Source organism: Molothrus ater, chromosome 1 (assembly GCF_012460135.2).
Source record: "Molothrus ater isolate BHLD 08-10-18 breed brown headed cowbird chromosome 1, BPBGC_Mater_1.1, whole genome shotgun sequence".
Classification (NCBI taxonomy): Eukaryota; Metazoa; Chordata; class Aves; order Passeriformes; family Icteridae; genus Molothrus; species Molothrus ater.
In genome coordinates this window covers 124,631,272-124,656,513 of record NC_050478.2, presented here as the reverse complement: position 1 = coordinate 124,656,513, position 25,242 = coordinate 124,631,272, and the positions used below count along the sequence as shown (strand labels likewise).

The following is a 25,242-nucleotide window of genomic DNA, read 5'->3' as shown; positions in this document are numbered from 1 at the left end:
GCAGTCTGAAAGAAAACAGTGCCTGAAGATGTCAAAAAAAGGGTTGTTCCAGCTAACACAGGACAACTGATCCCCCTCTAACAGGTCCCTTGGAAGTGAGATAATATTAACCAAGAAAATAACTTGGCTTACTGTTTTTTATTTACCTTGTTACAAAAAGAAAAAAAACAACACCAAAAAGAGGGTAGCAGACATTTTTAAGAGTGAATGTTGCATACTGGTATAGGGTAATATCTGACAGTAAAGACACTTCAGAAAATTGAGATTAAATATCTTTCCTAATATTAACACTGTACTAAATCAAAAGCTTTACTCCTCCTCCTGTTTAGCTTTAGCTATATTACTGACCAGATAGCTTTCAAGACAGAAAGACCCTTTTATCAAAAAGGAAATAAATCCAGAGTTTGCCTGAGGCATATGTCCTTCCCCAAGATTTAGAAAGGTGGGAAAAGAAAGTAGAAAAATAATTTATCTATCTTATTTTAAAATAAGATATATATTGCATTTTTGTATTTCAAATAAGGACTTGTTTCAATTTTATTCTGTCTATGTAATGGATTTTGTTTGCTTGTCATTTTAAATACATCCCTGTCTTGGAGTACCTGAGGTATGCATTTAGTCCAAAATTAATTTCTGCAGTTTTAATTAATTATGGTTCTTGTATTAAAATTTAACTTCAAGGTTATTTTTTAAAATATATTTTTCTTATTTGTAGGACATTAACAGAGACAGGAGATATACATACCATAAAAATCATTCTTGATATTCAAAAAATTTATCAATTTTTTTCAGGTCTACCAGGCTTTACTTCTGATTGCTTGACAATTCAATGCCATTTGAGAAGTCTGAAAGAAAAAAAAAAAACCAAACGGTTGCAGACTTCAAAGGTAGAAGGACAGCATGGAGCTGGACTCCATGGTATCACAGTTGTGGAGCAAGCCTGGCTCAGCTGAGCTCCCTGTGGCTGCAGCTGCTCTCCATGAGCTGCTGGCCCTGTGGCCACTGCCCCTCCTGCAGCCCTTTGGATGGTGCTCCCTGTCAGGCACAAGCCATGGGACCCACCCCAGCCCTGCTGTTTAGCTGCCATGGAACTCAGAACCTCTAATTTGACCTCCAGCTTCCTGGAAAGAGAGGTGGGAGAGGTCAACTGCTTCGGGCTGCAATCCTTCAAACCTCTTCCTAAATGCAGTCAGCTGTGAAAGGAAGTCATGGTGGTGAAGCATTTGTCATTCAAAGGGAGCATTTGCCTGATCTCCTTTCACTAACCCCTCTTCCCCTGCCAGGACCTGAGCCCTGACTTGCCCAGACCTTGAACCACTTAGACAGACCCTGCCCTTTCCTATTTGGGGTGGGAAGGGGGTGCATTTCTCCTTATTTTTGGTCTCAGAGCAGGGCAGTATTCTCCATGAGAAATGTAAATCTCTTCATGCACCACCACAGCTCTTGCTCTGGACTGAGACCTCAGCACTCCTTCCTGCTCTCCATAATTTTCTGGTGTCTTTGTGAGTAATAATTAATCATTCTTAGCCTAAAGACAAGGAATGCGTTCTAGCCTTTGCAAGAATCAACCTTTTACCTCAGTATGTGAGAGTAGCACTGGCATTGATTTGTCTTTCAACAATGTTTCAAGCTTGGTTTTGGGGGTTTTTTTTGACAAAAGGCTACATTAGAGCATTGATGATCACAATATGTTCAGGTTTGTTACACTTAGCAGGTGGACTATTAATTGAAATGAGTATTAGTGAGTTTGAAAAATCTTTTTTTCTACTCAGTTTTGATTTGCTTCCAAATACCTGCCCTGTGGTCAGACCACATATTTGTAATAGGCTCCTCTGTGGTAGTGAATTTCTTGACAGGGTTTTTTGTATGTTTTTAAAGATCACTTCAGCCTCTATACAGCAGCATCTTTGTTCATATTTAGCAATGGGAAATCAGTCCTTAATTTCCCAAGGCCAGCAGAATGTCCTGAACTTTGCTGCAGCAAACTAAAATTTATAGGTAAATATACAAAGAGTGAGAGCTCAGACAAACTAAATAATTTGTAGATTCAAGCATGATGCTTGTGACTGTCATTAGAAACCAGTCTGCCATCCTAGTAATTACATTCAGATGGCTTTGGGTCAAACCCACTTACTGTATTGTTTCTTCTAGAAAATGAGCTCTATGAGCCTACGTATTTCTGCCTAGCAGTTTAAAAATATTGATGGAGGATTATATTACAGCAACCTTAAAGATTTTATTTAAGGTAGTTATGAAAAAAATGAAATAGTTTGTAACTGTGAATATAGATTGCAATTATTTTTAACACTAGCAACCAATTTTCTGACTGAATAATTTTTATGTATATTTCTAATACTTGTAGGGAAAAAAAACCCCATGATTTTGATGTAATTTTCTGAACCAAAATATTTTCTCAACGTGGTACAGTCAGTAGTTTTAATTTCTTATTTTCGTTCTCTTTCCCAGCCATCATCTACAATCAATACTACAGATGAATCATTAGTACCACTTCTCCAGTTTCCTAGCGAAGTCTGATAGATCAAAGTCCATTCAAGGGTGCAAATGTTTCCCTTTGTCTCATCCAGGCCATTCCTGAAGCTAAGAAGAGGTAAAATATTAAGAACAGCCATATTTTTCAGCAACAAATCAAGATACAAAGAACAACTAAATACTCCTGAATAGCAATTCTGCAGCAGTGTCAGCTAAAATGCTGCCATGGACACCTGCTCATTCCCTCTAAAAATACATTTCTGGATTGTGTCACTAGAATTAATGAGCCTAAAACATCTAATGTCTCATGACAATAGGATTCCTGGGTGGGAAGCTGTGTGTGGAAAAGTCCTGGGCAGATGTACTGCAGCCCTTGCTCTGCTGCCCTGCAGCTGTGCTGCTGAGCAGTAGCCACAGCCAAGCCAAGGCACTCCAAGGCTGGCAAGGTGATGGAAGCCACAGCTGGCTCCCAGGCTGGGAGCAGCATGATTTGCTAAGGCTGAACGTGGGTCCAGGTGCTGCTCAGCAGACACAGCAACTTCTTTCCTTCCTCCTTGCTGGAAAGCAGGGAAGTGAGCTACTCCCAGGGGTGGCATCACCGGCAGTGGCTTTGTTCATTTGTCACCATCATATTTTCTGAAAAATCCCTTTGCCGGGATTTCTTCTCCTGGGAAGCTGAGAAGCCTCAGAGAAAAATGAAAACAATAATTATCTGGTTTGCTTCTCCTGTGTTTTCCTGCTTTGGAATGTGGTTTGGACATTGTTTACCAACTGGTCATTGTTTGATTGGTTTCATGTGAATTGTTTTGACTTAATGACCAATCACAGTCCAGCTGTGTCAGGACTCTGGAAGGAGTCATGAGTTTTTCATTATCATCTTGTAGCCTTCTGTAAGTATCCTTTCTCTATTCTTTAGTATAGTTTAGTATAGCATTCTTTAATATACTATAGTAACATAAAATAATAAATTAGCCTTCTAAGTACATGGAGTCAGATTCATCTTTCATCCCCGAAAATACCACATCCATTTGATACATTTCTCTCCTTTGGAGGAAGCCTTGGCCCAACACTTCAGCCAGAACAGTTTCCTTGCCCTGAAGGCCTCAGCACTAACCAGGCAGCAGCATTAACAACGCCTGTCTCACTCAGTCAAATCGGCCACTCCAGGAGCCACTGCTTTGACAGAACTATTTTACACACCTCAACCATAATGTGACTTGTCATTGCTTTCAGAGATGTGGTGTGCAGCCATCCAGGCTTTCACGGAATGTTTTGGCCTGTAAGAAAGTTCTATTAGATTATTTACTCTCTCCCCTTGACTGTGGCAGCTTCTCCCTGATGTACTCCTTGAATGGAAGCAATGCTTTCCCACAAGCCCCCATACCTTCCTTCACATCCCCTTCTTGTCCCTAATGGCTTGAGTTCCAGAGGTGATGCTATCCTTAGGCCCTTCTGCTCCTTGAAGAACTAGGACTGCCCAGGCCTCTTGAAAACCAGGCCAACAATACAGAGAGGAGTAATTGCAATCTTTGTGGGTAGCTCCAGGCCATGTCATAATACACTCTGTTAGGTGAGGACAAAGCCCATGCTGGAGGGATGAGCAGTTAGAAGTGATGCAGGCCTGGCATGAGGAAAGAAACACATCAGTCTATTTGAACTTTTTTACCAGTGTGTGGTGAGAGGGAGCTTAGCAAGGATGAACATCTTCCCTGTCTTAAGGCAGGTAGGGCACGCTTCATCCCAGGAACTGGCAGGGGTGAGGGACATTGAAAATGCTGATTTAACCCATGGTACTGCTCTGCATTAGGAACTCACATGAAATTTACACTTGTGTGGTTTGAAGTTGCATTCTCTTTATAATGAGTTTTGCTTATACTATGTACAAATAATAATTAGGGGACATAACTCAATGCATCTTCAAAAGGTACTTGTTTCCTCAAAGTACAGAAGCCTGCAGGCTAAGAACTGATTTTTCTCCAATTTTATTTACTAAAACTTCTTTAATGAGTATTTCTACATGAATAAGAGATGTGGAACTAGGATCATGTTTACATAAAATAGGAGTGAATTTAGGGATTGCAGCAAACTGCAGCACTTCCAGTTCCTACAGAGTTTGTGTATTTCTGGTTTAACACGTGTAAATTGACCTCTCAACTGCATCTGTGAGCACCTAAGCATATCCAGTGGCTTGGTCTTGCCATAAGGGGGAAGTCTTGTTCCTTCTTTTCCTTCTCCTCTAACTCAAACTTCTTCCCAGCCAAAGAGCCTGCCCCCTCATCTGTGGTGGCTCTGGAGTTTATTTGATTTGCCTGTGAGCTGATACAACTCAATGACACAGCAGAAAACCAGGCAGCTGTTTCTTTCAGGGTCACATTTGTGCTTGGTTAGTGACCAACACTGGTGACTGAAGGGTTTCATTCATTCACAGGTAGCAGGGCTGACAAAAGAGAGATGATGGGATTGCATGTTTGGGAACAGGGTCTCCTCACTCTGGTGGAGGTGAACTGCTGGCTTACTGATTGCCATCCTAGGAAAATGAAACCTAAGGTGTCCAGCTTGAATACCAAAATCCATTTTAGGCATCTGAAAATGCAGTTTAGTAAAACAACCTGCTTTGCACAAGCACAGCTGAGGCCAGTCCTGTGCCTCTGGAGCAGAACATCTCCAGCAGCTTCTCCAAACCCTGCTGCCCCCCTGCCTGCCCCTGACACTCTTCCCATGCTGGCTGGCAGAAATTTCCAGGCCTTCTCTGGGAACTGGTCCAGCTGAAAAGTAACTTCTGTAGCCAGCTCACTTGCAAAGAGCTGTGACAGTGCAATGCAGGGCAGAACAAGGAACAGAGATGGGCTGTTCCAGGCTGAGCCAGAGCAGAGCTTGTACGTGTCCAGCTACTCCTGACTGCTGCTCTCACAGAATGCTGCAAGTCAAAGGCTGTGACCCCTAGCAGCACATGCTGTGCTTCAGCTGTGCCTGTGGTAGCCTTCCACCCTAACTACCACCAACAACAGGCCCTTGGACAAGAGGTTAATGGGGTGCTTGGGATTTCCTCATTCTTGACTGGGAGAAAAAAGACAGTGGAAAGGCCTGAGATGGAGGGTGGGTTGCTGCTATGTGCGTACATTACTTGTATGTTATTTACTTCTGATATAACTGTGACATTACATAATGCAAATGCAAGGTAGGCTTCCAAAGCTCCAGTTGTCCTTCCTCTCCTGGTCTTGTACAATATTTTGTTGCACTCCTTTGCTGCATTTTGGGTCATGCTAAACTATAAGCTCCTTGTGGCAGAGAGTGTGTCACTGGTGTGAGGCACAATGCCTCAGATAATGGAGCTCTAGCAGCAGTGGGGGCCTTGGGGAGTGCCTGTCACAGAAATGACAGGAAGGAAGAGTTTCACTCTTGTTGAGTGCAGAATTAGTCATGTCTGAGATTGCTTGATTTTTGCCAGCCATTTTGAAGGACTTCATCTTTGCCTGTTGCCTATGCAGCTCCTATCCCTCTATCTCCACCAGCTACCCATCACCTTTAGACCCCCCTCCTACTCCTCTGTTTTGATTCCATGCCTGATCCTTCCCTTTTGTCCAGAGATCACAAGCTCCTGTCCCTCATTCTCTGTATCTCTCCTTTCTGACCTCCCTGACCAGCCTGTCTGCTGACTAGGGCTGCAAATAAAGGTTAGGTAATGAGCAAACTCCACTTCCCCAGATTTAAAAGAGAAACATCCAATATTGTCTTCTTCTAAATGCAGAGGCAGATAAATTAAACCAAAAAGTATTTGGAACTGGAGTGCAAAGGGGAGATGAGAGGTGGGAGAAAAGAAAGGAAGAGGTCAGCAAAAGCTACCCCTCTCCTTTGGAACTGTCTTTGGCTTTGTTTCCATTTTAGCAGGAGTAGAGGTTAAGGTGAGAGTCCAGATTGCTTTGGTAATACACTTTTATACCACATGTAGTGACTCTTGCTCAAATGCAAGTATATGGACTTGATTAAGCTTATGATTTTTGAAAGGTTTTTTTCAACTAATGAAATCCAAATAAACTAACTGTCTGGAGGAGTCAGGAATGTCTACAACAGGGTTAAAGAGATGGAGAGTTCCTCTGGGTTTCAGTGTACTGGCATGTTTTGTGCACCCCTTATACAAGACTCAATGAAAACTGTATTTTGCTGATGACATCAAACTGTGCCAAAAGATACAGCTGAAGGGGAGTAGCTGCTAGAACATTTGTTTCCAGTCTTTTTGGACCTACAGCCTACTGTTAGCCTCCAAAATTTCCTACAAATCACAATTTCACAACTCATACTTTAAACTGAAAACACTACAGAGGCACCAAATGGCGATGACGGCCTACCACTCTTTATAGGACATCAACAAGGCTTGAGCAGAGCAGGAGAACCACTGGTCAAGAATGAAGGAATGCAGAGGTAGAACAAAAGTGCTGATTCGAAACTCCACATGTGCAAATCTTCACTGACTACAAAACCAGTTGGAGGTGCAAGAGTTAGTTATTCTCTGGGGTAGTTGGGTTCATTGCAGACTCACCATGTGGGATGTGGAAACAGGGTTTCACAAAGTCTTCTTGATTCTAACTAAATGATTTGATGGGAACCTTCTGCAAGAACTGCAGGTGAAAGAAACCAGAGAAAACAAAGTCTGAGAAAAACATCATTAGGTCAGATACAGTGCCAGTATAGTGGCATGTCGGGAACGGAGAAGAAAGGCAACACCAATGGTAAAATGGCAACCATCAGCTGGATATTACAGGAACTGACAGGTTACATGCTACAATAATATGCATTTTGTGGAAGGGGCCACGTGGACAAACTGGGATGGGCTGGGCTGGACTCTGCTAATCATGTCACCCAGTGCAGACAGAAGTTGTTGGATAAAGAGCTCAAAGAAGGTTAAAAAAAAAATTAAAAAAAAGAGGTTAACAAATCAACAGAGGAACCCAACAGCTGGCAATCATGAAAGGTGGGATGAGGAAAGGATCAGCTCTGAGGATTCATTGGGTAGATACACATGGAGATAATACATTGAGCTGTAATCTTGCCAAAGATTAGGTGAAAATGAAAATGCTGGTGGTACTGCTGTATTTGGATTTCAAAAAAAACCCCAAGCAACCAACTAAGCAACAAACCAGCACTTTCCTGGAAAGGCAAATCCTTGCTTGGAAAACACCAAGAGCAGATCTAGACTCAAACCTTGAACGCATCTGACAGCATTGCTACTGCAGAATGGCATATGGGGCTTAAACTTATTCTCAGGAAGAAAGAGCTCACTGGGTGTTAAGTCACTGCTTACATATGGGTGGAAACTCGTAGTAATTGTGCAATTTCCCTAAAAAAATCCCCAGAGATCTCAGTTCGGTATTTTGCTTTTGCAGCCTTTCCTGCCTTTGCTGTTACAGCGCTTTTCACTTGCAGTCCTTGTGCTTCCCTACATCATGTAAAAATACGATTATTTCTTTTGCTTAAAGACCTTGGTACAACATTAAAAACCCACCAGTAACTATACCGAGGTTCCTTTTGCCAAAATACCTGTCCTCTTTAGTCACGCTCACTTAACGAGGAAAAAAAACCAAAAAAACCCAAGACCAGGATCCTTCAATTCCTCCTTTTTTCCTCCTTTCCAGGCCGGCCACCGGAGCATCCTCCAGCCGCGCAGCCCCCCGTGCAGCAATAGGGGCGGCGGCCGCAGCATCCTCCGCCGCAGCGCCGGCCCGGCCGCAGCTGCTCCCCGCTGCTCGGGGGCGGCCAAGGCCCCCGGGGCCGCGGCAGTGCCGCAAGGTGGGCAGCGGAGCGAGGCGCTGCGGCGGCAGCCGTGCCCCGCAGCCTCCGCAGGGCTGTGCCGTGCTGTGCCGTGCCCCGCAGCCTCCGCAGGGCCGTGCCGTGCCGTGCCGTGCCCCGCAGCCTCCGCAGGGCTGTGCCGTGCCGTGCTGTGCCGTGCCCCGCAGCCTCCGCAGGGCCGTGCCGTGCCGTGCTGTGCCGTGCCCCGCAGCCTCCGCAGGGCTGTGCCGTGCTGTGCCGTGCCCCGCAGCCTCCGCAGGGCTGTGCCGTGCTGTGCTGTGCCGTGCCGTGCCGTGCTCGCTGCCGGCCCGCGGCGCCGCCGCCACCGCCTCTCTGGCTCCGCCGCCGGGCGCGGGGACATGCGCAGTGCCCGCGCCGCGCTCCGCGGCCGCGCTCCGGCCCCTCCGCCGCCTCCCCCGACCCTCCCGCCGGGCGGAGGAGGGGGAGGGAGAGAGGGGGAGGAGGAGGCGGGTAGGGAGAGAAAAGGAGAGGAGAGAAGAAGAGACGAGAGACGCGCCGCAACTTGCTGCCTTCTCCTCCCTCGGCTCCCTGGCCGCGCCGCTGCGGGCTGCGCTCCGCGGGAGGCGGCATCCAGGGACGCTCCGCTCCGCAGGGCCGGCGCCTCCCGGTGAGTTGGGGGCGGTGCGCGAAGTTGCGGTGTCCGTGTCCGTGTCTTGGGGGGTGCTGGTGCAGTCGCTGCGGGGCCACCCCTGCTTGCCGCGCTCCGCGCTGAGGACGCTGCGCACGGGCGGAGCTGCGGGCGGCAGGAGCGGACACAGGTGCGGGGCACGGCCCCGGCCCCGGCGGGGTCAGCTGTGCGGATCTCCGCGGCGCGGGGTTACCGCGCCTCCCCGCTGCTGCCAGCCAGCCCCGTTACCCTATTTCCATTGAAATCCTATTAGGCAGTGACAGGCTCCAGTTTGTGTCACTGTGGCATCTGCTCTTGGCTTGGAAAGTCTCGTGGAGGACGGGGTCGCTGGGGCGAGCGGGGTCTGCTCGTCCAGCGGAGCTGCGAGCGCAGATTGTGCCCAACGCCGAGTGCCGGGCGTGCTGCGCGGGGCTTTCGGCTCTCAGTGCTCCGGAGAGGGAAAAGAGAAACTGACCCACGGTCACAGCAGAAAGTTGTGCAGCTTGAAATGCTACGGATGCTAATGGAGCAATTAGCTAAATAAACAAACGTAGTGATTTATAGGTGTCTGAACTATAGCACTTTGAAGATAGAGCTCTTTAACCTTTCTTTCTAATCTATCCTTCAGAGATTTGGTTATAAGGAGAGTAACATATCGTGTGTGGTGCTGAATACACGAATTAAATGCATTTGTGAAAGGAACGGCCTTTGAAATAATACTAAGCCATTAAGCAATAAATGCAGAAAAGGAGTGAGACAGAGAAAGAGCAAAGAAAAAATCTTGGCAGAAAATATTTCCCCCTTTCTAGCAGCCTAGGAAGCCTAGCAGCTGTGCTTGATTAACTTTTATCCAGGGTTCTTATTTAATGAAATTAAACTTCAAAAAAACAAGTGTGCTGTGTGAAACCAGAGGCAAATCCTCCTTAGTCCTCTCAAAGTCTGTCTGTGTTGCAGATAAATGATGATTGGAGCAGCATCTGTTAAGAGAATTTGTAGAAGCAAACACTGCTAAAGATACCAGTAGGTAAATGGAAGTACGTTGTTATTGTATTTGTTTCTCTTAGGTGATGCAGAACAAGACATTTCAAATTCCAGGGAGTTTTATTTTACATCTTTAAAAATTTTTCAGGTGCATAGCTTCATTATTGCAAAAGTGCCTCCCCTGACTGGAAAAGTGATTAATTCAGGTCTTAGTTTATTTAACAAAGGCCAAATTCTGCAGCCTGTGGGGCATCTCCTGTAAGGGGTGAGTGTCTTTTGCACTCATTGAAAAAGAAAATAGTACAGCATGTGTAACACTATGCAGGCCTGAAGTACTAGAGCAGTTTTATATTTAACCAGCATTTCAACACAGATTTTTATTAACATAAAATCAATATTCAGGTCAGCAATTGGGATCTGCAACTTCCAAATAAGAACCTGATCTGGAGGCAATGCATTGCTCAAATGAGTAAAAGTTGTGGGATATGACAGTCATCAAACTCACCCATCTTTTGTTTGGTTCCTTTTATGAGATGTCATTTAATGAGGAAAAGTAACAGGTAATCCATTGTGTTTTAAGACACAGTGCTCCTCATAGGCCTCATTGCCAGGCATTTGAAAGCGAATGTGGCTTTAGATCATGTATTGTGTACAAATGACTACTACAAGATAACTTAAGTTCTGAATTTATTCTACTATTACAGTTCTATTGATCAGAAAGTGGCAACTGGATTCCAAGTCCTAAACAAGGATGATCTGAGAGTTAATTTATATTTTAGGAAGTACTGAGGAGTGCACAAGAAAAGCCATCAAGTTTTTCTTGTTGGATGTGCAGTGGCATTTAGTTTAAGAGCCTTCTTTCTTGGGGCACTGGGAACTTCATTGACACACAAAGGAGTTAAATGAGTTTATCAGCTCATTGATGCCCATGGTGAAGTGCTGCAGAGTTCAGTGGCTGGAACAGGACAGTTATTTTATTTCCAGTAAGGATGGGGATAGAGAACTGAAGGGCTTTTTCAAAGTAGTTCCAAACCTATATAGTTTAAAACTGTAAAATAAAATGCAAGAATAAGATTAATAGACCAAGAGGACTCAAAACCATGTGACAATTAAAACAAGAAATCATTCAATAACACTACCCATGCCCCTACAGCAATGCCTCTGCTTCAAGGTCTTGAGAATGGGGCAGGATTCAGGCAGAGGATGCGAGGGTAGCTCAGCCCTGGAGCAGCCGTGGGGAGGGGCAGCTGACCTGGGGTGTGGTGGTTGTGCTGGGGCTGGGAGGGAGCCCAGGCAGGGTGAAGGGGAGCAGAGGGCTGCCCCTCACCCTTATCCCCAGTTGCTAAGCTGAGATGGGGAGTGGTCCCCTTCCATGATTTAGGGTTTGCTGATTGTATGGTGACTGCTGGCCCTGGCCCTGCATGGAGCCAGCAGGGAGAGGTGCTGGATGAGGCTCAGGTTGCACAGCCTGTGGCTTGCAGGCAGGCTGCCCTGGCTGCTTACTGCCCATCCCAGCATCCCAAGGGTGCCATCAGTACTGCTACTGCCTTATACTGTGTATAATAATGCCAAAAAGTTCTGGTGAGGGAAGAAGCTCAAGTTTCTTCCATGGGACCATGGGAAAATGGTCCATTTGTAAATGTTCATATGATAGGATACTGCTTGCATGGAGTGAAACATGGAAAGGCAAGCAGTGTACACTCATTTGTGCAATACTACAAGAAATAAACTCTAAATTTTGAAATCACTATGCAGTAATGTGGGCTGATGGAGGACCTGTGAAAGCTGCAACACAGATGAGGAAGCTGAATCCTGATTTGGCTGCCAATTTACTACAGGTAGTTGAGATGTCCTTGGTTGCTATTCCCCCATCTCCATCCTGGTACCCTTCATGCTCTGAATTGCTGTGCTGTGCCAGAGGTTTCCATCAGTCACTCCTTCCCCTGGTCCCTCACCTCCCAAAATCCCCATGTGCCATGCCAGCAGTGGTGCCCTGCTTGTGAACTGGTGTGAATGGCAGCCTGCAGGTGTTCAGTGACTCCTTCAAGGCCCCAAACTGCAAACCTCTCTGCAGTTTCATTCTGCTTCTCTTCTGTGGTGAAGCAGTTTTTTTGGCAACACTGTTCCCTCAGTTACCTGGGCAGGCTGCAGATGGTGGGACCTCCAAAGCTTGCTCTGAGAAGGTGCACCAAGCACAGCTGTGAGGTGCATGACGAGTGACAGGAGGTGTGCCTGTGCTTCATGGATGTGATATAACCCAGTTTTAATTAAAGCAGGCACAGCAGATTATTAGGGTAGATAAATACTGCCTTGTTACAGCCCTCTTGGGTCGTATGTAAGCAGTATTCGTTTAGAAAGGATGAATGAATAGTCAGTGTGAAGGATAAAGATCAGCATTGTTAATCACTCTGGAAGTCTTCCGTGGGAAAGTGTAAACTCATGAGGAAAGACAGTGCCCATAAATGTCATTTAAATATTTAAATAAATTGAGGATAAAATTTTGATAATAAAGGCATGCAAGTACCAAGTTATGTTTGGGTTCCTGTCCAAGATGACTGGGACTTGTACAGTTGGCTTCTATCATTGATAGGCTGTGCTTCTGCTTCATACTTTGCTAGCAGTAATGAAGAGCTCATCTTCAATGCCACCTGGGGGGGAAAAAAACCCCTAATTTTTCTTGTCATAGTGCAGAGAAAAACTTCAGAAACTTGGGGGGCTATGTTTGCTTAAGATCTTGAGCTTCAGGAGGGGTTAATGCTTCCCTTGTGGTGTTTGTGCCAGGTGCCTTTATGGGGGCTTGAGTCAGGGGCACTGAGCATCCAGCTGCAGCTTGTTGCTGTTGATATATCTGCAGGGTGGGAAGAATGACTCCAGGTGGGGAAGAGTGGGTTTCCACCTCCATTAATAAGCAGAAATTGTGCATCTACGGTTCCTTGATTTTGTAATTCTCACTAAAGTTTCTTTTGCCCTTTCATACCTCTCAGAATGCCTTACAACTGTTGGGAAAAAAAAATCTGTGTGCTTTCATGTAAATGCAATGAGGAAGAGCCTTTGAAAATATATCTAGCTGATGTTGATGAATAAACAAACGTGGCCAGGGTAAATCTTTTCATCTAACTTCAAGAGCCACGCTGTAATGAAGTAAATATAGATGTACTTAATGGGCTTCTTTCATCCAAATATATAGCAAGCCCTTTAAATTAATGCAAACAAATCTAAAATGGATTTCTAAGTGGCTTTTTATTTTTTGTTTTCTCAATATTGGAGCAGTTTAGTCTACCCAGGCTGGGCCAGGAGGGGAGCTTGCTCCTGGGGCTGTGCAGATGCTGAGGTGAATGCTGGCCCAAAGGGGACAGGGCAGTGGGAATGTGAGAGACCCAGCTCTTCTGCTGGGGTGTTGTGCAGTAGAGGCAGGAAGTGCTCATTCCATGTGGAGTTTCAAATGTCTTATGTGATGAGTCTCCCCAGATATTTCCCTCTGAAAGGCAGCTTGCAGACCTGGCTCCAAGAGGCAGGGACCCTGCAGGGCCTGCTGTCTGCTCCCCCTTGGCTGTGCTCATGCCAGGCAGCACCAAGAGCTCCCCAAGCTCAGGATGTCTGCCTGCCTTCCTCTGGGGCCACCTGGGCATGGCAGGCCTCTGCTTGGCCAGGCACAAACCTGGCTGTGGGGTTGCTCTGCAGGACACATCCTGGAGTCCCCAGGTGGGGTCCTGGCTCAGAGCACCTGAGCTGGGTGTGAAAGGTGGCCTTGGAGCCATCAGGACACTGCCACAGACGGTCATTGAAGTGTGACTGCCGTGGTGGTGGTGACTTTGGCAGCATCCTGTTGGTTGGAAGCTGTGGGAAGCTGGAGCTCAAAGCATAGTTCTGCAGATCTGGGCATTCACTGCCTGCCAGTGGATTGGGTTTCATTTCAAGTCTTGCAGGATGACTGTTTCCAATGACAGCATTTGTAAACAGGTTACTGACTTTTTGTGCAAAGCATTTCTTGCACACACAACTGTTTGGTTTCACTGCCCTTGCTTGTAAAGATTATGTAATGTTTGCCTTTCCCATATCATGGGACAAGATTTCAGATCTTCTCTATAAAAAGCACAATTCTAAAACAATTTTACTTTAGAAGGAAGTCTTTGTTTTAAAAAAGATTAAACCCTGCTCTGGAGAAGAAGACCTTTACTTGATCTTACCTTTTCTTAATAAGAAAACTTCAGATCCATTTAGTCCCATTGTTGAGTAAAATCCCATTCACAGCTGGGCAATATTAGAATTTGAGTATTAGACTATTTAGACAACTGCATCAGCATAATTACAGAAATTCTTCAGGATGAGATTTTTCTTTGCTGAGATCTTGATGAATGGGAAATACTATAAAGAATAATTTCTATGAGTCTTAGAGGACTTTTGTGAAAGATATTTACATCTAGAAGACCACTGTACTTTGAAAAACATAATGGTGATTTACTAATGTCCAGACTGAACTCACTGTTTGACGCCTTGAATAATCAGACCAGTCCAGTTTAGCTCGCATCTCATTGTGTTGGGCAGTGTGTACAGAAGTGAAATGTATTAAAAAGTGTTCAGCTTCGGATGTGTTCATCTGGGGATTTGCTCATAAATAATTGATAACCCTCTGAAACAAAATCTCTTCATTACCCCGTGGATTGCTCACCTCTTCCCTCCCGCGCTCATTGTTCTCGCAGGCGGGGGAAGGAGGAGACGCTGCTTTTATGAGGTGCACGTCAGCCTCTGCTGCTCCTTCCAAAGGTCATCCAGCTGAACAGGGGCAGTGAAATGCTTGACAAAGATAAACATTTTATGGAGATATGTGGCATTCCAGTGTTTTAGAGGAGCCACCAAGCTGCTGTATTTAAGACTTCTTTGCATCCTAGCATAGTAGCAGCGTGTACGTTGAATTACTGAGGCAATGAAATGTTTGCATCTCGTGTGCTGCAGGACAGGACATCAAAGTAAGAACATCAATTATAGCTGTAATATTTTGGCTTGATCTTTCATGATTTTACTGCTAAGGATACCATTAAGTATCCTTGCTCAGACTGTTTGCTGCACATGGGACAAGTCTTGGTGAGCAGTGCTTTCTCATTGGAGCCAGAGCAAGTTCCTATTTATCAGACATTGATGCATAGTGATGAATTTCCTTTTCTGCAAAAAGAGAGCCATTCTGTGTCCACTGACCTAAAGCCTGAGTTGATCTAACAAAATCTTGTTTTAATGGAAAAAGTGTCTTTAATGTAAGTTCAGTTCATCTTTTTGATGACTTGATTGCTTCAGAGTTATTAGCCAGATTCTGTAAGTCCTTAAAGGTGCTAATACTTGCTTGCATTTAATAGCCCTAACTATTGCTAATGTACAGGAAATGATCAAATCACATCATTAAGAGAGAGCCCTGACAAATCTCAAAGCCATTTTAATGTGAGGTTTCAGATGTTACTCTTTTTAATTGAAAGGTGAATGCTGTAAAGGCTTTGTCAGACTGCTGTTTCTAGATGACAGCACTTTCTATGGACTAACTGGAAGTCCTAGGGTGCTGATCCCAGCTTTCAGCTTCAGGATTCATAGCTTAAACTCTTCCTTTTTTACTTGGTAGAAGCATGCATCTGTGGTGGTGTCTGGATTTATGTCTTCCAAAGAAATATTGGATCAATCAAAGAAAATTAAAATGATTTTCTGAAATGGTAATCACATTCTGGCTGGTACTGGAAAGAACAGAGCCTTTGCTCCTTCTCTAAACCACAAGATTAGCTTGCCTATAAAGGATTAACAGAGCTCTCTTCTGTTAATTCGTAGTGGTGTAGTCGAAGTGCTCGATTCTACATCAGTGGAAAATCCATTATCAATCAATGGGAGTTTTGCAGCTGAAGCCAAAGGGATTAGAGGCTCATGGTTCTGAAGTGACTGAGGGAGAGAAAGCCCTGGATATGCTTGTTGCCACACAGCTGTGAGCCACTGCTGGTGTGTTCCCACGAAAAATGGCAAAGCAAGTGTTCAGCTGCCTCAGGTGGACTCTTTCCAGATGTGAAGGGGCTCCTGCCACGGGGCAGGGCTGCAGAGGGAGCTTACCTGGGCTGCTGCTGACAGTGGGCTGTTCCTCATGTCCAAGCAAGGTGGTTTCCAACTGGAAAAGGCAGAGAAGGGTGACCTGAAGCCTTCTTCTAGGGCTCGTGCTGTGGTTGGGGGAGAGTTAATGAGGATGTCAGTGAGAGCAGGAGTTAAGAGCCATGGTAGAGGGGTTCAGGTTTGGGCATAAGGGGTGCAGAGGAGCAGTGGTGCCTACCTCATGCTCTGACACCTGCACTGCTCAGGGTGCCACCCAGGCATGCTGCTTTAGGAGACTGCAGTGTGAGGGAGAGACAGGAACCCATAGCTGAAGAGGTTGTAAAGAATTTGCACTGGTGGTGTTGTGGGTGATTTCAACAAACTGTTGTGGGTGATTTTTAACAAACTGCACTGTCTCCAGAAGTTTGTTCCTTCAATGAATAACAGCTACTTTTCCTTCCAGCACAGTGCATAGGCCAACATTCAGACTGTCAGAGCCTGCAAACTAGAATGCCTGTGGTTGCAGACTTACTTTAGTTTGGAATATTCACCAAGCACATTCCAAAATATAGTTTTACTTTCTTTCGAAATGCTGTCAGAGAGCTTAGCCTAAAGATAGCTCTGATCCCGAGCCTAGCTGTGTGGAATAGCACAGTCTCCATGGCCTCTACTGCAACATTTGGTAGTTACTTTTCCACAAATGGAAGCTAATGCTTCAAAAAAAAAAGCTATTCAAAATAAAAATTACAGAGTTACAGAGTAAAAAATTAGTTTTTACAACAACTTGGTAAATTTACGTATATTGTATTGATCTGTTATAATGGGCAAGGTTGTGTCATTTAGTTTGGCAATTACAGAGATTAAATTAGTTTTCCTTTACTCTTGTTAAATGCAAAATAATTGAACACACGCCATGGAAGGTTGGGGCTCTCATGTTTGTAGCTTCATCATTTATTAATCTAAGACATTAAATGAGAGGCTTTATAGATTTGCTTGCCTAAGGAAAAAGAAGAAGAAAATACAGAAAGGCCAAAGTGGATGTGTATGTGTTCTGTCCCACACTTTGATGTGCTGTTGAATATTGCCTGATTTTTAGTACACTTTGTAAGCAAGAACACTGCTTTGCCTCCAGAAAGGTAAATTGTGACCTCATGTTTAGATAGTCTGAGTAAGCTCATATTGGTGTAGGCAAAGTCACTTGTGCAGTTCCCTTCACACTCTACCTATAGGAATGTAATGTAATCAGAGCAGCAAAATAAACTACAAATGAGAACCCTGTAAAAAGGTGTATTTTGGAACTATCTTGGCCATCTTAATTGACTCCTCTATAGTTATAGGAGGGGCTGTCCCTTCCCCTAGCTCAGCCTTTTCAGGGGATGGTGTTGGCAGCAGTGCAATAACAGCTCTGTGGGGGCAGATGTGCTCTTCTTTCTTACCTTCATGTAGCTGGAGGGGATTTGAAAATTGGTTATTTCCCTCTGTCTCTGCAGCTCCAAGCCCTGACACTGCCAGCTGTGGATTAGTGAAATAAATCCCTCATGTTTGTACTGAAGTGGAAAGCATAAAGAGCATTTCCTGCCTTTTCCCCCCTTTTTAATGTGTCATTTGCTGGCTGGCACAGTGACCTCCATTTCGTGCCTTGTGAAGGGACTTGTCACAGAGATTTCTCTGTGGGTGAATTAATCACTCAAGGGAGCAGCAGCATGTGGCATCATGCATGGGGACCTGAGGTAAACAGTTACCTATGGACCACCTATACTGAATGTGTATTCAAATATTATCTGGTAATGCACTTTGACTTTTCTAATATGATTTTCTTTCCCTTCTGTTTTATCTGTTTTCTTAACTATGTCCTTGGTAATCAAAAGGGATGCAAATGTCTAGTCACCTTTTGGTGTTTCTAAGTATGACTGAATTTGGAAGAAAATATTCCTGGCAATTTAGTACATGAAATTTGCCAGTTCATTGGGGAATGGTTTTATGCTAGTAATGTAGAGGTACAACAGTTTGGTTTTCCAGGGTATCTTGGACAGTTTGTCAAGTCTTTTAAATAATTCCAGTCAATTATATTGACTGAAGTGCAAGAAATAATTAATTTCTTTTTTTTTCAATTCTTGATGATTAAATCTCATATTCTTGATTTACATTTTGGTATCAATTGTATATTTTAATTTGTGTGAGTGAACCCTGAAGCTCTTACTCACTTGTGACTCCATCTTTAATTTTGCTTGACAAGTCCATCTCGTTCCTAGAAATCTAATTCACAGGAATTGATTAGCATTAACAGTCAGGTGAATGACTGGAGGAGGTGGTATCTGGGTCTGGTGTGGGGCCTGACCAGTTATGCTGATTAATGGATGCTGGTTTCCAGGTGATCCTGTTATCATTCTCCTCAGCAGGTTTGGCTAAAACAACCCCTGAAGAAGAGCTGGGGAAAGCAAACTAGAAGCAGAGGATTGGTTTCCCACCAAAACAGGAAGCCATTATTATGAGGCATAATTAGCTATATAATTTACTTGGCAAAGCAGGCAGGCATCAAATAACTCAGCTTTTCTGTGTTTCATGTTTACTCAGCACTCAGGCACAGCATGTACCAGTAACATGGTGCTGCTGGTTCTCAACAAGCACATCAACATCTGGTCTGGGAAGAGAAGCCCAGGCTGTGAAATGGGTGATGGAACTTCCAAACTCCTGCAGGGATGGCCCCAGGAGCTGCATTGTAGCTACCCTGGCACATCAAAACCCTGGAGGTTGGGACCTCAGGTTGGCAATCTGGGAACCTGGAAACCCTTGGTTGATTTTTGTCACCTTTTGCTTCTCCCAGCTGTGGGAATTACTGAAATATTAGTTCTTGGACAGTGGTGAAATGAGCACAAGTTGTTAGTTTTAATCAGTAGTAAATGTTTTATTCAAGAAACACAGTAAACAAGAAAACTTGTTTTCTTTTGGTTTTCTTAGCTAGGCAGAACTTATACATTGCAGTGGTGTAATTCTCTGAGAAAGCAGAATTTCAAAGTCTTGGCAGTTTCCATGTTCCAGCCAGCATGATATGTGCCTTGCTCCACAGAGCATTTTATTTTCTATATGAAGTGTTAGCTTGTATAATTAATTACGCTGGTGCTTCAAAACAATCAACCACTTTAAACACCAAAGGCTTTCTTTCATTAGATTCTAGAGAAATGAGAGAAAAACCCCAACCAATCAAAAAAAAAAAAATCCAAACCCCCAAAACCAACCAAAAAAAACCCCTTGGGAGTTTCTGGGCTTTAACTATCTGTCCATAGGCAATAGGAAATTGATTTTATGAAGTATAATGCTAATGTTTTAGTGATCATCATTTAATAAAAATGATGTTCCCTGCAGTTCATCAGCAGCTGGCACTTAAAAAGACTGAATTCAGAAAAAATAAGTGTGAAGATTGCTGTGGGTAAATGCTCAGGACAAGAGCTGTGAGATTGATACTTTTTCAACACCTGGCTACCTGGTTTTATTAACACTCCAGTACCTGTGGTGTGTGTCTGCACCAGCCTGATTGTGTGCAGAGAGGAGCAAGCTCTTGCAAATAAATGAGTCAGTTGTATGGTAAAGAGAGGTTTTGGTGTCAGGGAGAAGAGCAGTGCTGCTTTCTCTTCCTTCCTGTATCTGATGTTTCAGTTTAGCAGAAGAGGAGTGCTGGGGTTGAGATTTAAACTTGTGTTTTCTCACCCTCCTGCTTGATCTTCTCCAAAGGATTATTGTCCCTCAGCTCTGGGAGTGATGGTGTTTGGTACAGGAAAGGGTTAACTCCCAAAAGCACAGCCTGGCAATTCGGTGCCTCTGGAGCTTTAAATGAGGAAACGCTGACATAGTGCAGGCTGTAGAGCGGGCCCTGCTGGGGCATACCCGGAGCAAGGATCACAGGTCCAGGGTGCCAAGGATCCCAGGCCATGACGTTCTGAGCAGAGCCTGCCTTCCTGCCGTGCCTGGCCCCAGCTGGGCAGCCCTGCCTCCAGGGCATGGCCCCTTCTGCTCTGCTGCACACAGAGGAGCTGGGAGTTATCCCACACGCACAGCTGGACACTGAGTGGTGGGTGCTGGGAGCAGGGGAAGTGATGAGTCCTTCCCATGGCAGGAACACCCCCAGGCACCAATATGTGCAGGGGGGTGACTGTTGGGAGGGCAGAAAAGGTGCAGGGCTTCTGGTGGACACCAAGTAGAACATGAGCCAGCAAATGAGCCCTTGTGGCAAAGAAGATAAAGTGTGTCCTGGGCTGCATTAGACAAAATCTTGACAGCTAGTGGAGGGAGATAATCCTGCCCCTCTCCTAGGCACTCGTGAGGCCACACCAGTTCTGAGATTCCCCAGCAGTGGAGAGAAATGCACATACTGGGGGGAGTCCCACAGAGGGCCATGAAGATGATTAAGTGACTGGAGATCTCTCATATGAGGAGAGGCTGAGAGAACTGGGACTGTTCAGCCTGGAGAAGAGAAGGATCAGGGGAGAATATTGTCAATTTGTAGAAATACCTGAAGGATGGGCACTAACAGGACAGAGCCAGGCTGTTTTCAGTGGTGCTCAGTGACAAGAGAGGGGCAATGGGCAAAACCAGAAATACAGGAGGTTCCTTCTGAACACCCAGAAACACTTTTTCTGACTGTGGGGGTGGCTGAGTACTGGCACAGGTTTTCCTGGGAGGCTGTGGAGTCTCCATCCTTGGAGGTATTCAAAATCCACCTGGACATAGTCCTGGGCAACCAGCTCTGGGAGGCCCTGGTTGAGCAGGGATGTTGGATCAAGTGACCTCCAAAGGTCCCTTCCCATCTCACTCTGATTCTGTGACAGCACAAACTGCACTCTTTAGCAGTTGGGCTGGATGAGTGGTAGGGACTTCCTCCATACCTCCTTCTTTGCAGACACAGTTTTTTTGAGAGAGCCTGTTCTAAAATAATAGTTCTCTTGTTTCTTTTTTTAAAATTTGAAAAAGGTTCTCCATTCTCACTGAAAAAAGAATAGTGATACACTTCTCAGTTTGCTCCTAATTCTTCACCTTTCATTTTTAAAGTGTAAAATCTTTCACATGTTCCCTGGATTGTAAAGCAGAGGAGCAGTATCTGCTGTCTCCTGTTCCTGTTGCAGGATGTGTGCAAAAGAGCAGTTACTTATCACTGGTTTGAATATGCAGGTGAAAAACAAGAGAAAATCTCATTCTTTGCAGAGACTTGAGCCTGTAAATGTTGGACAAATAATGCTTATTGTGCAAACCCCTTGTCTTGCTTTTTTGAAGTATATCCTTTCCTTTAAAGCCTGTTGCTTACTAACTGTTTTCAAGCAATTTGTAGCTGGCATTATGTTCTGTGTGCCTCCACAGCACAGCAGATGAGATGCTGAGGTTAGCTGTCATTAATAGGCCCTTTAGCAGTGTCATACCCAGGACTCAAGGCAGGAGACTTTTATCAACACAAGCCTTTTGTAAACCACAGTGGTTAGGTGTGCCACTGCTTGTTCCCTCCTCCTGGTGAGTTATCACCCCTGGAAAGAAACCACACCAAATGTGCTGCTTTTGATGCACATGGGAGGAGTGGAGCTCTTATCAGTGACCTCAGCCTCCTCTCCTTGCCTTGCAAGCTGATTTTGTATCAATTACAGGCATAGCTTTAATCTTCATCAACAGGATAGCAACTGCAGTGTTACCCTTGGACTGGTGATGTTCAAATTGTCTTTATCTTCTGATTCTCTGTTTGAAAAACTGGGACTGAAGTATTTTGCATATAAATTTACTTTGTATTCGTGGTTTTTAAAATTTGCTGAGAGGCTGATCTTAGACATACACGTGCTGCCTTCTCAGTGTAAATATTATTGCCCTAATGCAATCCTTGGAGACCGTGGTGGCCTTTCCAGCTCAGGAATAGTTTTTTGAGGCAAAAGAGGAGCAGTCTTATGATAAGCCATGTGGTTCTCCCAAAGGAGAAGGAGCCTTAGTATCTTAGAATAGTATGAAATCCCAGCCTTTACATAGGTCTTCCTCAATTAAAGGCATTCTCAAGAGCTTACGTACTATTTAGGATTTGAATATACTTGCAATAGCAAAGACTTCAAAAGAGAAACAGCTACATGAGTGACAGAGTGGCTGAGATCTCAGTGAGCTGCAAATGTGTGACAACTTCTTCTTTTTACATCTGAACCTAGGAAGTGGATGTAGACTTAGGTAGGAACAAGTTTAGCCAAGAGAAATATCCCTTCCTCCAGAAAGGAGATTTTGTTCTTTGGCTTTGGTACCTAAAGTGTGTCATATGGGGAGAAAAGTGCTTGGGAGGATTGGAGTTCATACCAGGTATTTCAGTTGATTTAAAAATACTTAGGAATGTTCAGAAACAGACGTTTTTGTTAACCACAAGGTTGCAAATGTTGACAGGCATAGGTGTATATGAGCAATAACTACTGAGTAGATTTCCATGATAACTGAAAATGTAGATTTCATGTTACTTTTTAATTTGCATTTTATGTCCTGTGGTGGCTTTGGGGGGAATATATATATATATGAACCCGTGGTGCAGAGAGATAGCTGCATGGATGAAGTGACACTTGGTGTTACATTTGCTCTTTATTATACAAGAGGTACATTTGTTTTTAGTTTTGGTCATGTAAAAATGTTGCAGTCCTAAAGCTGAGAAGAAATATTTTGGTATTTGTGTCTTTTTATTGTAACCAATTGATACAAGTAAGACCTGCTAATATATGTAGCTAGTAAGAAAATAAATTGGTTTTTTTTTTCTGTTGTATATTTTATTTGCCTTATGTGGCTGCACATGTGACTCAAGCAGTGACCTCAAGAATAACACTGCTGTTGTATTTAGGCAAACCTGTACTACAAACAAAATGCACTTCAAGACTTTGAAGAGTTTCAGAAAAATTCTGAATTAGTGTGTAAAAACGTATCTTTTAACCTCCAGAGCTTTTTTTACACTGAAGTACTTGTCCCACACACAAGTAACAGCAGATCAGTTGAAAACAGGAGAAAGTCAGAAGAGAGAAAATTAGCATCCTCAGGCTCAGCATGGGAAGCTGCTTAAACACATTGTAAAAGTCACTTAAGGCATGTGTATGTAAGCAAGCAGAAACAGTGGTCTGCTGAAAGCACAAATGTTAGGAGTTACTTGGACTACAGAAATATCCTTGAGCAGATGGGTATCTGCCCCTAATGATTCCAGCAAAAAAAAAAACCCAGCCAGACTGTGTTGAATTGGATGCAAGCTGAGCATGAAGATCTGAAAAAGACTTTGAAGAGTAAAGAGTTAGCAACATAAAAGAAAATTATGAACTGTGTATAAATCTATGGAAAGGTTGATACCTGTAAGAGCACTGGAAGGCAAGCAGGGTCACCAGGCAGGACATCAGAAAAAATAACTCAGTTGAATTGGTCATTGCAGGAGAATTTGGGCAGGTGTTGTGTTGGGTAACAAAGATGAGAAGGTGCCAAACTGCTGAGGTCTCACAACAGAAATGCTGAAGAAAGCTGGAGAATTGAAAATTGAATACAGAGGTGTGACCATGTGTTGTTCAGAGCAAGGCCAATCCTCTGAAGAGGCATCACTGCTGGCAGAAAACACACCACACATGCGGATGCTGCAGCTGTGAATATGAGCAATGGATTTCATTTTTAAAACCCTGAAATATTTGATTAGGTTGTGATTTTGAACAGGCTGGCAGTGGCAGTCCTGGGAGGCTGTGGGTAACCAGGTGGACAATTCCTTTCCTCAGCCCACTCCAGCTCCCTCCTTTTGACTTCTGATGCTTCCCTTTCGGGCAGGTGAGCACAGCAGCCCTGCTGCCTTCTGTTCTTCTTGTCCTGCCTGCAAGCCCCTGACTAACTGCACACTCTAAGTCCATCCTCCCCCAAACCTAGCTCATTCTTGATAAGATATTCATCTTCAGTTTCTCTGTGATTTGTGAAAGTGCAGAAAAATAATGTGAAAAATAGGTGCTTGGCCTTCTGGATATTTCATGAGAAGGCTGTATTATTTGTAAATAATTTATGACTTTGAAGCCACACACTTTCTCCCCAGGTCATATGTCTTGTATAACTGAACTGTGTGATTTACCTTAAATTGCCTATCTGCCATGCATCCTGAATCTCTGTTACAGTGCTGTTTCTCCTCTCCTGTACAGCCTTCACCCATGGATGAGAGATTTGCATAAAGTGATTTCTTCATGTAAATGTGATCAGGCTGCACCTCCAGCATCTTCCTGTAATGGATGTACCAATCCCCTTGAATTGGGCCAGTGTCTGTCTTGGTAATTGAATGTATTTGTTTGCTGTTGTAGTTTTGGGAATGCACGTACTGACACACTTTTGCTGCAGCCTTCGTAGCCTTTCCCGATCGTGAGGCTTCTTTGCAAAAAACAAGAAGCAAGCATTGGGATGGGGGTTGGTCATGCTGCAGCTCAGGCAGGGGCTGGGACAAGAGCTGGGGGGCTCCCTGGGGACACCCTGGTTATCTGTGCTGGTCCTGAGCCAGGAAGCTGCCCCCCCTGCCCTGCCCTGTGGGGACAGCCTGCCCAGGGCTGGGACAAGCAGTGTGATTGGAATGGTGCATAAGCCAGGGAGATAAGGAGCTCTGCTGCTTTGGTTGGTGTCATTCAGGCTGTGACATGGGCTTGCTGCAGCCTCTGAGGTGCCAGACTGTGTGAAGCCTCTGCCTGAGAATAAAGCAACCAAAGCATCTCACAGATTTTTCCTGCCGTCCTCTGCTCCCTGTGCAGACTGTCCCCCACTTGTTTGGTGTTTTCTACCCCTAATCACTGGTTTGGCTGACTCTCTTCATTCATGGTCTCACGGTCTTGTTTCCCTTGCCTCACTTTCCTTGCTTTGATTCCTTTCTGTTCTTCCAGCTCCTTCTGTACCAATCTTGTCCCAGCTTCTGTATTCTTCCTGGCACCCCCTCTTTCCCCTCTACCTGAAGCATGAATAACTGAGATAATGAGACACAGCACTTCCCCAATTACTTTGTATATGTATGCATATGTATGGCCTCACCCACTGCCTTGTCTCTCATCCTTCTGCCCTTTTCTACAGCAGTCTCTCGAGGATGGGATTATCTTTGAGTGTGTATTTAGCATATTTTCACTGCCACAGTGTGAATAGCATGGAGTAATGGTATAGATGTTTTGGAAACCTAGAGCTGTGCTGTAGTGTTCATAATGCCTGACAAGTGACCAGGTAGCCTACCTTGCCATCACCTTCAGTAAGGTGTTTTGCATTCAGGTTGTCATTGCATAGTTTTATATTTTTGAAATTGGAAGGGAGGGTAAATTAATAGTCTGTAT

At 44.4% G+C, this 25,242-nt stretch overlaps 1 protein-coding gene across 2 annotated transcripts in view; it reads left to right on the top strand.

Moving 5' to 3' along the window:
* Positions 1 to 8,689: 8,689 nt before the first annotated feature.
* Positions 8,690 to 25,242, top strand: part of PAG1 (phosphoprotein membrane anchor with glycosphingolipid microdomains 1) — a 112,017-nt gene continuing 95,464 nt past the window's right edge. For both annotated transcript variants that reach the window (XM_036406678.2, XM_036406675.2), the window contains exon 1: positions 8,690 to 8,902. The gene's annotated coding sequence lies outside the window, so the exon portion shown is untranslated. The remainder of the gene's footprint in view (positions 8,903 to 25,242) is intronic.